Raw genomic sequence first — 12,694 nt, forward strand, 5'->3', positions numbered from 1 at the left:
GCGCCCCTCGCCCCGGCCCCGCCGTGTCCCCGGCCCCGCCGCGCCCCCCGCCCGGCCCCGCCGTGTCCCCGGCCCCGCCGCGCCCCTCGCCCCGCCGCGCCTCCCGCCCCGGCCCCGCCGTGTCCCCGGCCCCCGCCCCGCCGCGCCCCCGGTCCCCAGGCCGGCCCCGCCGCGCTTTCCCCCGGTTCCCCCCGCCTCCCCAGGCGCGGGTCCCCCCGCCCTTGCTCCCCCCCCCCCCCCCCCGTTAATCAGCAGGCTGGAGAGCGGGGCAGACCCCCGCCCCGCCACGTGTCTTATCCCTGCCCCGAAGCGCCTCAGTGCCCTTTAAACCTGGTTGTCAGTCCCAGCGCGCGCAGGGGGACCTCGCCCGCCCCCCGGGCCGGTACCGCCGCCGCCCCTCCCTTCGGGTCCAACATCTCCCGGAGAGCCGAGGACGGAGCACAGCGGCCATCGCAGGGAAACACATGAGTGGACAATGTTAAGGCTCCTACATCTGAATTTCCAACCTTCCTTAGGACCTCCATGCCCCAGCTCTGCATTACAAGTGCCTCTGCTTGCTTGGGATTCGGAGACCGGCACCCTCTTCCCCAGGTAGGCATGTTAGCTACCTGTTTGGAAAACCGAAGGAGGGATTATGTGTTTCTGTAATGTGTTACACCATGTTTTACACCCTCATACGACAGTTCAGCACATTCACCCGAGACACTGGAAACCAGACTCAATGCTTTTACCTGTCCAGGGAGAGCCCACCCTTCCCTGCCCTAAGAGTGTCCCTCACCATCTGATGACAGAGTCCGCTGTATTGGGGCACTCTCCACTCCTGTAGAAATGAGGTCCCGTTCTCAGATTATTCAAATACTCATGAAGAAGGGGGGAAGAAGGAGATCAACTTTGTTACTTGGTGGCTAAGACAACCAGAGGAAAATTTAGCCACCTGTTCCAAGAATGGTTCATATTTCTCCATCTAACAGTTATTCCATGTAGCACCTTAAAGCAGGGCTGCCTACAGGAATATTTTGGCCAGACCGCAAGAAGTGTAGCACACAATCCCATATTTCCTACCTATCTCTGAGGAAACAAGTTCAGCACAGTGGCATGGTTCTGCCTGAGATGATGGCATGCAGAGATGGAGATGGTGCACTGCATCTTCTTCACCATGCCTCAGTGAGATTCATGGCTTTCAGTAAATTGGATACAAATCGGTAAAAAAAAGTTAACTGGAAGCATGTACAGACAGATCTGAATCCTCCCAGAGGGTCTGCTGCTATCTCACCTACACCCGCTTGGCTGATCTATTCATTCAACTACCAGCTGTGAGAGCAGCGATAAGACTGCCAGAGCTCTTTGTATCTGGCAAAAGGGAAGAAACCAAAAAGTGATTCCACTGGTATTAAATGTGAAACCTGGCTTGAGGATTTCAGCGCACTCAGAGTATGTGGTGGCCTGAAGCCACAGGCTCTGATTATGCGAAAGCTTAGCCATGCACTACTATGCCCTGGCAAGACTGAGGTTCTTCAAGGTATGGCCAGAAAGAAATCTTCAGGTATGTTGTGGACATTGAAGTCCCACAAAGGCACCTTCAAAGTAGGGAGACTTTGGGTACCAGCTGCACAAAGTTGTCTTGAGGATTAGATTTGGACTTAGGTGCCTCATTTCTGCCTAAATTCTGCATCCTTCTGTGGCTTTGGTCTGTAAAATGGGGATATATAGCCTTTCCAAGTGACTGTGAGGATAAAAGTATTCATGGTTTGGAGGTAATGGTGCTAAAATTCTGGTAATGGGGAGCCAGAGATAGCTGACAGCTGCTTACTCACACTGTGCTTCCTTTCTCAATAACTAATAGCATGTCTAGGCTTTGATGTTGATGGGTAGGCAGAAGAGTGGTCTTGATTAAAAGCATTAATTTACCTCTCTCAGATAACAGATTCATATACACGGGTCTAAATCAGGAGTAACTCCATCAAAATAAACAGCTCTCGGGTAAAACAGGTGTAAAAGAGAAGAGAACCAGACCCTGCATCTAGCAGATCTATGACAAGGTAAATAGGCAAACAAAAGGAAAGTGAATTATTGTTATTATACGTGCACGTTACATTCAGTACCATTAAAATGTAGTGCTACAAAGAAAATACCTTTCAAGCTTGCAAAATATATGCAATATGGGCTGACAAGGAGTCATCAGAGCCTGTGACTGTTTCCTTTGTGTATGTTGCCTTCACTGCAGCGTGGATGTAAATCAGGAGTACTATCATCGGCAGAAAACTGGCAGGATAAGAAAAAAACCAACACAGGTCTGTTAGCTCTAAGGAAATTAACCAAGACCCATTGACTCAAGAAAACCTTTAGAAAATTTGAATTACATCTTAAATGAACATTTAATTTCATAATTTGTCACCTTAGATAATAATGTTAAGAGATCTATGGAGGTACAAACCATTGCGTTAATTACAGTAAAAGCCATCAAATTAAATTCAATTTCTGGAATCAATAGCATTTCTCCAAGTACCATCCCTAATGATGGCCATACCTTTCATTTGGAGTTTTATTAATGCATATGTTATATCTGTCACCTTCTTCAGTTGCGAGCAAACTCACTGTATGTTAATTCACACCTGATAACAATCGTTTTTCTTGTACTTACCTTCTAAACCTGATGATAGGATGTGTCAACACCTATAGGGTTTTTTGTTTTGTTTGGGTAGTTTGTGCAATTTTTTTTCTTTTTATTTTAACTTTGCTGCTAACTGACAGTTTCCAATTATTTTAATTATAAGAATGGATAATAAAAACAAAAAAAAAACAAAAATAAAACTTCACTCTCTTTGCTGCAGTTCCACGGTAACTTCTAGACATGTTGGGAAGTAACAAAACCTGAGCAGAGAATCTTTTAGAAGTTTTTGTTTTAGAGATTGCTCTTCTCACTTCGAGGGGAAGTTCTCCCATGCTTCCACAGAGATAAACGATACCAATCGTTATTTACACACACTTCCACCCTCCTAGTAATCTGCTTACATTGAGTTTAGACCTAAATCTCTAGAAAATTCCCTATCACACCAGCCCTCCTGTTTATCCCATGTTTTCATGCTGCGTATCACAGTCAAAGCATCACCTCCCTCAATAGACACTCTCATGACAAACCACCAGAACACGCAGAAGGTTGCTGTGAGTGCATAACACCTCATGCTAATTTCCAGCACATTTCATCTCAGCAGTCTTGCCTCCCTCTACCCACCACATCATCAATGAACTTTTCCAAAGCAACATAATCTTAATTACATTTTAACTTCATCACAGAGGGAAGCAATATCTTCATTAACTGTTGGGAGGCAATTTTCAGGTCGAGTTGCAGGTGTGTTTTTTCATGGTAACTTTTTTATCCAGGCAAGGCACAACTACAGCAATGTATTAGAAAAGCGCACTATTTTGCTCAGCTCTCAGTCATCCTTTAATAGATTATGAAACTGGCTAGGGTTTTTTGTTTGGTTTTCTTTTTTTTTTTAATAAAAAAGCACCTTTCATGTCACAATAACTGACTCTAGGATCATATGGTCAGGATGTTCCTCCTCACATCACCAAATGTTAAGATCCTTAAAAAAAAATAGGTGTGTAACTTAAATCAATTGGTTAAACACCTTCCATGCTCAATGGAGGACAGACATCTTCGGAGACAACTCACCATAGCCTAACCCAGACCTTCCAGACAGCCTGTTTGGTCTCTCTGTGGCCCAGCTGGGATCACAGGCAACTCAGTCTAGGCGTGATGAACCCACCTTTAATCTCTGTGGGTTTTCCCACATAATGGCTGTTCCAAAGGAAACTCCCCTTATTTTTACTGCAGACCAAGAAGCCTGTACAGGCATGAGCAACATTTGGTGTCCATAGCCCACCCCTGACCCTAACCTCACCCCGAAGTCCAGCAATACCACCACTGAGGGAAGGATCCCCAAGCAGAAGAGATGGAGAGGGGGAAAGCTGACAACCGCGACCCTGAAAGATAAAAATATTACATTTGAGGTGGGAAGGCAACTATTAAGGTATGTGGAAGTGTTACCAGACACAAACAGGGAACTTGAAAGATGAGGCATGACAGGAACACAGAACCTTTGTCGGCTTATGAAAATCTGGGGGCTAAGGGAGCAGAATCCACCTTCAGGTGCCAAAGGCTGCCAGGACATTTGCCCAGCAGGCTGGGGAGGTCCTGCACAGAGGGGCCATCATCGCTTCACCTTGCAGCATCAGACAATGCAAACAGTGCTTGTCTGTCAGGGGACAGGTTGTCTGTATCAGTTGCTGTCTGCTCAGAGTTATCAGGCTAGCAACACGACGAGCTACCTGTATACACATACCTGATCACAATGCAAGAATGTTTATACCAACACATACCATTTTTCAAGAACGTCCTTTACATGTACTTGCATGTAAAGCATTAGACAACATTCTGGCTATCAGTACTGTTGCCATCAAAGCACTCGCTCTTATTTTTTATATTAAAGTACATAACTGTAAATGACTACCTGGACACTGCATAAACAAAGATACATCCTTCAAAGTATGTACTTACATATACTGTGAGTTAATCGTGTTTCCTGTGAAAAAGAAATTTAGAACTGGGCTGTGAAGTAGAAATTTTGCTAGATAATAAGCGGAGCTGGCAGCCACGCACAGCTTTAGTTAACCTGAGGTGCGGTGGGGACAAACACTGCAACAGCTCAGCACCAGGTGCCCTCAGTTAGCACCCAGAAACGAGAAGCCGACTCTGCCCTCTGTTGAAAAATGTGGTTCCCCTCGAGACCCCCAGCACTGACCCCCAGCATTGCCCTGGCATGCTCCCAGAGGCAGGGTCTTGGTGCTCAGCAGCCATCCTCCGTGTTCACCAGCAACTCCTCTCCCTACCCACAGGCTCCCGCAGGCAGGACGTGGAGGTCAGACTCTGCAGGCTACTCTTTCCCTCACCCTGTGCTGCTAATTTGACCCTCGTCGCCCTCCACCCTGTGATCTGAACCAGGGAGCAACACTATGTCAGATACAGATTGCTACTCTACAAAGCAAGTCTACCTCCCAGTACACACAGGAGGGCAACAGATTCGTATTTTTCCACAAGTTATGATCCTAAGATTACAACCCCCCTTATTTTGATATCATCTTCTCTCTAAGTGCTTAACTTTGCAACCTTAATGCTGTTATTCTCATTTGTATTACTTTATTATTTGATAAATATTTATCTTTCTGATACAACTAGAATCACTGCCAAAGACTCATTCACAAAAACCTTGGGGTTTTGTAACATGCTAACATTATGTAGCTTTATAAATATAAACATATTCTATCTTTTATATTTTAGATTTTATAAATATATTTTTATAAAAAAAATCCTGTTTGCTTGCTGAAAGCCTATCTAGCCTAGTATTTTGTCTCCTACAGTGGCCAAAAGCAGGTGCTTGAGGAAAAGTCTAGGAACAGGGAAGCATAAAGCATTATTTCCTGTGAATATCCTCTCAACAGCCAGCAATCTTTGGCTCAGGCAATTCTTCAGTGGCGTCTTTGTATTAATAGATTTAATAGATAGAGGTCCATTCACTTTTGACCTCTTGTAAACATTCAGCATCCTCGGGAGACTGCGAAAGATGGTGAAGGACAGGGAGTGCTCGCCTGGGGAGAAGGTTGTCCAGGGCTTCAGGCCATGCTCCAGCAAGAGCTTCTCTTTCCCACGAAACAGCCACTGGGTATCTGTGAGCAGGGACTGGAGCTGACACCACCTCTTCTGTGTAAATGTTTTCCCATTTGCTCTTTTTTGCAACAAACAAAATTTTGAAGAGTCTACACGAAGCAGCACCGTGCCGAAAGTGAGGCATGGCAGACCCACTGCCTGGGTGCTGCCAAGACACAGCGGGAGGCAGGGATGCAGTCCAGCTTCCTAGTACATTAACTATTGACCTGGTGAAAAAAGAGAGCAGAGGCTGTTTCTAAAGAAAGCACCAGCTGACCCCGTGTACCAAGCTCACTCACACAAGCCTCTGCAGGGTAATGGGCTGAGGATCCCAGAGAGCCCTGGGTCTGCATGGGGGCTTAAGCATCGGACTCTCAGTGGCTGAAGTCCTTTGCCACTTGGAAGTGTGGCGTTGACAGACCTCAGGACAGGGTCAGACAGCTGCTGAGAGGCAGTTCTCACCATCACAGCTGTGAACCGAAGCGTCTGAGTTCCGCCCAAGTGCTGAGATTTCATCCCTCCCAGCGCTGATGCGCATCTGCCAGACATTGCTCTGCTGTTCCCGGTGCTGGTGCTTTGCCTGAGTAAGAGTTGATTAAGAACCTTTAAAGCTATTCCTACAAGACTTAATATAATAACAATAATATTTAGAAGATATAACATTAATGAACATAAATAAATCAATATTATTTATTTTAACTATTAACATTACCACTTCAACACACTAATATGGTTTTAAAGTACCCATAACAGCTTTTTAATTTTAAGAGCAATAATCAGAAGAATCACCTGCTTCCCCTACCACATGCTGAGGAACAAAACAACGTTTCTTTTTCTCATCAAGAGACCCATGTAATCTTTTCCCATATTCATCTGTCCAAACCTGTTAAGTATGCCACATACTCTCCCCAGGTCTGAGGTCTTTCTGAAGGGGAAGAGTAAAACCAGATATGAAGAAGGATGCTCTATGCTTAGGGAGCTTTACTAGGGTGAACTTTTGATAATCCTTGCAAAATGCCATTTTCATGATGGCGCACACACACATGTGAAAAATCAAAAAGAGGGTTTGCAATTCAGCAGTCAGTGCAGCTTGAGGGTTCGGGAGCTGGAGCTGCACCAAGACACTGATGAGAAGAAGCCGTTCAATGGCTTCCAGCAGCTGCTGCTGAAGGGGCTGGGAGAGAGGTGGCGCGTCAGCAGGAAAGCACATGGAGGAAGCGAGGACAAAGGTAGTACTGGAGAATCTAACTGACGTTGCCATCATGAGGGTCCCAAGATGGTCAAATATGGATCAGCAACAGGTGGCATTCCCTCAGCCTTTGCCCTACCCACAGTCTTGCTTGTCTCAGAAGAGACTGTGCAGTCAAACTGAGCCAGAGGAGAGAGGTTTGCTCTGAAACACAGTGACACGATGGCACAAGGTAATGATGCAATGCAAACAGACCTGGCAGCTGCAGTCTGCGTGTCCTGCACCTGGCTCCTCCCAGGTCTTTGATTTGCTGAATGGTGCACAGGACAGGTTACAAACACCTGCATCGGGCTTTCTTGTATTCAATGATGCTTGCCCCGTGTAACTCCAAATTGCTCGGGAAGGTGGGGCACAGGGCACCCTGTCCTTGGGCAGCACCCTGCGGGCAGAGTTCCTTCACCTTTGGGCTCCAGCTGGCGAGCTCCACGGTGCACTGAGCTTGTGCCTTTAAAGATCTCTAAAATACACTCACTTGTTGACAGCATTTACATCAGCTCTAAGAGGAGCTGAAGGATTTAGCTACCCATTTCCAACTGCCTTGAGGCATGGGATATTTTTCCAAGGGTGTGAAAATCCCCTGACCCAGAACATCTCTAGAAAGCCTGAAGGCCCTCCAAATTGCTGTGAAGAAGGAGCTTACCAGGTTTATGTGGTGGCTAGAGAATACCTTTGATTGTTATTTGTGAAGAGTTTCTTGTCTATATGAGGTATTTTGCCTTAGTCCCAATACGTTCAATGCTTTGTTTGCTGGAGATTTCAAGCATGCTTATTTTCACCAGTTCTCCTCGGTTTCTGCCTGCTGCTTGTCACGCTAGATAACAGCAAATCAGTGAGAGAGGCACGCAGCCTGACATGGACTTCCCCAAAGATGCAGCAGGAGATTGGGAACAGCCTCCATGCTCCAGCACCCTAACTCGCCCAAATACGGATTCCTGCAAATAGGCTTTTTGGCTGTGCCACGATTGCTGTGCCAAACACCGGTGGACTTGAGAGCAACAGCTAACGATGACTTGGGGTGTACAAGAAGAGATCAAGCCTCCTTCATAAAGACATGCCTTGGGAGTCTAATGAAGAAGGGAACGCGGCTCTGGTTTTGCTGTACAGCCGCTGCTGCTCGCCCGGAGGCAAGCTGCCACCCCCGGGGGCCGGTCACCCAAGGACAGGGGGGTTTGCGGGCTCGGAAAGCCTTGGCGGGGACGCTGGGCTTTGCTGGAGGGCTCAGGCACCACTAGAGGGAAACACCGCACCGCACTGCGCAGCTCCAGCGCCCGCGGCGGGGGATGCGCTCCGGCCACCCCCGCACCGGCACTGCGGGCGCTGCGGGGTGCCGCACCAAACCTGCCCTAGAAGCACACGGCAAAGGGCCAGGGGCAAGTCATGGTAAAATCGAAGAAGAATTGTTGTTGTAAATAAAATATTCAAATGTAAAAGGCCTAATAAACTGAGGAGTGACTGCTAGGAGGGATGCTCAAGTGTCTCAGGGTGCCCGGGTACTCCCCTCTCTCAGACCAGTGGGCACAGCTCTTAATTTCAATTCAATTGTTAGCCAGAAACAGCTTCCTTCCATTTCTCTTCATCTCACCAGTACAAAAATCTCCCCTGCTGTCAGGAAACCCTTGACCCATTTAGCTCCTAAAAAGACAGTACTGTTCCAAACAGCCACTGCATTGTTTGCTACTGACCAGAGAGCCATCAGAGGACAAAGCAACCACACCAAAGTTCATGAGAATTATCATTATCATCATCACTGGGACATACGACACTGAGCTTGTATAATAGACGTCTTTCCTCCCCTAGGTTTTGTCTTCAAAGAAAACAGTGGCCAGTTCTTTACCATATCCATAAACGATCTAGTAAATGGAGCAAAGCAGCAAAGGCTGCAGCTGGTACAGAATTATTCAGAAAAGATTAAACTACAGTGGAGAAGTGCAGAAATATTTTGCAATGTGATGTAGCAGAGCAATAAGAAGTCAGATTTTGCATTAAATTCCACGACAATAAATGCACTACACAGTACTTCAGGGGGAAAATCTGTTTATATATGTCAAAGGCTTTAAATTAATTATTTTTACTAGGAAAGGAATCTCAGAGCCACGGTGGATACTTGAGATCAGCACCCCATGTGAGCAAAACTGCAGAAAGAACTATCAGAATTAGTAGGAATAAATAGAGAAAAAATCAGAAAACATGATTTCTTTATGTTGTTTATAGAAAGGACGCCTTTCTATAAAACCTTTTTAAATACAGTTTGCACTCTGTATCAAAGGGATCACCAGAAAAAATATAAGTTCTGTAAAAGGTGACCAGGTATGGTAAGGCTCCCATATGAACAAAAACCAACCAGGTTAGAAGCAGGATGAGCTGAAGCTTGGAAAAGAGGCAGCAGAGGGTGGTGACAACCCAGTCACATCCCAGGTGGCCTAAAAAGGTAAAGAACAAATCTCATTCCCTGTTTCACGTAACCAAATTATTCCTTTTTCTCAATTAAAATACCACCTCATAGTCTTAAAATAAACACCAGGAAGTTTTGGTGGAGTTTTATTTTCAGCACATGTATAATTCAATCTCATTGTCACAGGATATTGTGGAGACCAAAGATGTGGAGAAGCCCACCAAGGGATTAGATAAATTCACTGCAGCATTTAGGAAAAGTAGCTGCTAAACACAGGTGCTTAGAAAGCTCCTAAAGCTTTGAAAGCTGGATTCACCGTCCAGGAGCAGGACCATTACATATTTATCTGCTTCTGTTTTTTCTTCCCTAGATGTCAGAGAAAGAGTGCTGGACTACATGACCTGGCATGGCGGAGCCAAGTGGGAAAGCTGGATCACAGCAAGGCTGTGACTTTCTGAAGTTCATATGAAACTTATGTTGGAGCTGGGAACTGACTTCGTGCTTACAAAGCATCGTACCAGGTACACAGCAACGTGTAACCACAGCGGCAGTTGCCCTGCACAACTATGTGCCAGAGTTTCACTTGCTGGTCTGGAAATGAACCAGGCAGTAAAAGCGATTAGCAGTGGAAAGACACTAGACAGCTGTAATTATCTAAATGCCTTCCTATTAACCATGTGAGAAGCTAAATCCCCACAATCACATTCGTTAGTAGATGCTAATGACAAACTAACTGCATGAAGTTTCATTTGATTAGGTAGAAGAATTCTACTCCAATATGATCGTGTTACACGGAATGACTTAAAAAAAACTCCTAAGCCCAGCCGGCCTCAGGGAGCCAACGAATGCTGGCAGGAGCAGAGAGGCAGAGAAGCCCTGCCCTTGTGGTACCAGGGCTGCCCCTGCTGCCCCATGTGCTACCCACAGCGCGGCCAGGCTCCCTCAGCAGGTCAATGTTCCCAGTATCCTGGGGCAGCTTCCTGCCCCCACCGCCGGACCTGCTACAGATGCTGAGCACAAGCAGGATGGAGCCGGACCTGCTGCAGCATGCGGCGGTGATTTACCGTGTGTTAGCCCCGCTTAGAAAACCCTGCGATGTCATAGCGAGAACAGATAGCGGGCAACTATAGCGAGAAGTTCACCTTGTCGATGCCAGCGCCGTTTTTCACCAGGGCGGAACAACGTGGTTCGACAGATGGGGCATGGGCATGAGAGGCGTGAGCGCAGTCTGATGGGTGCTGAGCTCGGAGGTGCCGGGTTTTCACCATCCCTGGCACCCCGTGTTGTGAAAGTGCATCACCGGTCCCTGCGCCACATGCGCTCACTTCTTCCTGCATTTGCAGACCACAAGGAGAGCTAAACATAATGATTTCTACAGAGATGTGAAAATACCACAGTAGACACCAGTTTTCAGGGCAGGCTGCCTTCCTGGTACCCTTGATGATTCCTTTCTTGAAATACTGATAAAGAACAAGCTTTCCAGAATTCATCTCTTCCAAACACCCACAGATACTAGCTCAGAGTTGGCTCTGTGGGCAGCAGGGATGCAGGAACTCACTGCACCTTTGCAGAAAGGCTGAGGGCAATTCCAGCACCAACCTGAATCCCACTGGATCTATAACATCCATTTTTTCTTAATACTCATAATGCCAATGTCCAGATACCACAAAGCAGCATCCATCCACAATAAAATGGAGCATGTATCACACAGCCTGAAGCAGAGTATCCATGAATCCAGAGCCTGAAGCACTTCAGAGAAGACCTGTGTGCCTCCAGAGCCTAGGTACCACAGTGAGGAGGACACAAGGAGAGAGTAAAAGCCGGCTCCAGAGTGTCAGTTTCCAACATGACTTACAGAGTGTGATTTATTCTTTGCTGAAACTGTAATCATAATTTCTGAGCATGCGTTCCCTCCTTACCTTTTTATTCTTAGGCAGACAACGTGGATTTCTGGTCTTTGTGTGATTTCACCCAGTCATCCAGTTTAGGAGATTCAGACCCCCATGAGACCTTTCAGGCAGGGAGCCAGAAAGGAGAACATAGCCTCTCCTGAGAGGCCACACCACATTTCTGTGTGGGCACAAGTCCCTCTGAAGCCCATGATAGCTGCTGCCTGCCCAGCCGAAGGGTCCCTAGACATCATCTCACCGCTCTTCTGCTCCCCAGCCTGACCGGTGGACAACACATCTGCTGTTGGCAGTCTGGGGACAACACGTGCACGGAGGCCACAAGGCAGGCAGGTGCCCGAGCACCCGGCTGCTCTGCAGCCCCATCCTGTCACAGCACTGCAGGTGAATCCTTTATACATAATCAAATAAACCAGAAGGTTATTAGATTTGAATTAGCATTCACTAACACAATTGATTGTGTGGATTTAGTCATCTAAATGGTCAATGCTAGGACATTTGGATAATTATTACTGTTTAGTGATATTTCTTCAGCTAATTGTTTTTATTGAATGACTCACTTTGATGATGCAGCTGAAACTAGTGTACAACTGGGCTCCTGCAAACAGGCTTTTTTCTGCCCAATCCACCTCCCAGAGGCCCCATCCTTTCTGTAAGATGGTGCATTTGGATCCCTCTGGATGGTCTTTAGGAAAGCAACCATCTGGAAACTGTTCCTTCCTCCACCAGTGCACGCCTGATCATATGTGGGATGATTTCTTACAGCAGCTCACCCTAACAGGGTTAAAAAAACTGAGCTAAACTAAGCCGAAACGGGTTTTTTCCAAACTCTGCTTGAGTGGGTGCCACCTGTGAGAGCAGCAGTGCAACAGCCCACATAAGCTGTTTCCTCCTCCACCCTCATAAGCACACCCAACCCTTGCCCTGATGAGCAAAGACCCTGCTTATGCTGCTCTCCTGCCCCCTCCTCCACGGAGGGGCTCAGCCCTGCTGCCCCAAGCGCAGGCTGAGCCCCAGCCCTGCAGCGGTGCCTGCCTACATGGGAGGGCTCATGCGGTAGTCAGGCTCTGGGCGTCTCTCCACAGGTGTCCCTCACCACATTCAGAGGGACACAGATGAGGTTCTGCCTGCACAGCACCGTGCCCACGTAGACCTCAGAGCTGACGTTAAAGTTTTCCCACATGAACCTGTCTGGAAAAGCCCAAATGAGCAGACTGCTGCTACAGCAGCAAGTGTAGCCATGCCTGCTTCCTTGTGATCAACATCTTCTCCAGGTACAAGGTCTCCCCAGACCACTGATGACCTCAGGATCAGTAGCATCAAAGCAATGCTTACCAGAGACCTCTGGATGAGGCAGCTGAGGAAAGGCACTAAGGGGTACAGGAGCATGACTGGGTCTCACAGTCATGGTGTACGTGAAACTGGGTGACCTGGCTCGC

At 47.2% G+C, this 12,694-nt stretch overlaps 1 protein-coding gene across 1 annotated transcript in view; it reads right to left on the reverse strand.

Moving 5' to 3' along the window:
* INSM2 (INSM transcriptional repressor 2) overlaps nucleotides 1–11,053 on the reverse strand; it is a 34,103-nt gene extending 23,050 nt beyond the window's left edge. The window contains 1 exon segment of the mRNA XM_080394975.1: nucleotides 507–11,053. The gene's annotated coding sequence lies outside the window, so the exon portion shown is untranslated.
* Nucleotides 11,054–12,694: the final 1,641 nt, after the last annotated feature.

This window comes from Falco punctatus (assembly GCF_963210335.1).
Source record: "Falco punctatus genome assembly, chromosome: 7".
NCBI lineage: Eukaryota > Metazoa > Chordata > Aves > Falconiformes > Falconidae > Falco > Falco punctatus.